Source organism: Carcharhinus amblyrhynchos, chromosome 18 (genome assembly GCF_965287045.1).
Source record: "Carcharhinus amblyrhynchos chromosome 18, sCarAmb.v2.hapA, whole genome shotgun sequence".
Lineage (NCBI taxonomy): Eukaryota > Metazoa > Chordata > Chondrichthyes > Carcharhiniformes > Carcharhinidae > Carcharhinus > Carcharhinus amblyrhynchos.
Genome location: NC_137341.1, coordinates 32721006 through 32721283, shown reverse-complemented (window position 1 = coordinate 32721283; position 278 = coordinate 32721006).

The window sequence follows — 278 nt, the reverse complement described above, 5'->3', positions numbered from 1 at the left end:
AGGGCCACAGCAATAAAGTAAATGGTGATGGGGCACCAGGACCACACACTATCTATGGTAACAAGTGCTTAAAAGCGAACATTAAGTACTGAGCCAGACATCTTTCTATGGAACTAAGAGAATGACAGAGTTAATGAAAGAGAGATAACAGTGAGATTGAGATACACAAATACAGAAAACTCAAACTGAGGTTATTCCAGTCTTATTTTGATGTTTGTGTTATATCTTTGTTTTGCGATGAGTCTTGTATCATGCTGTGAACTATGTTTTAGTGTCAT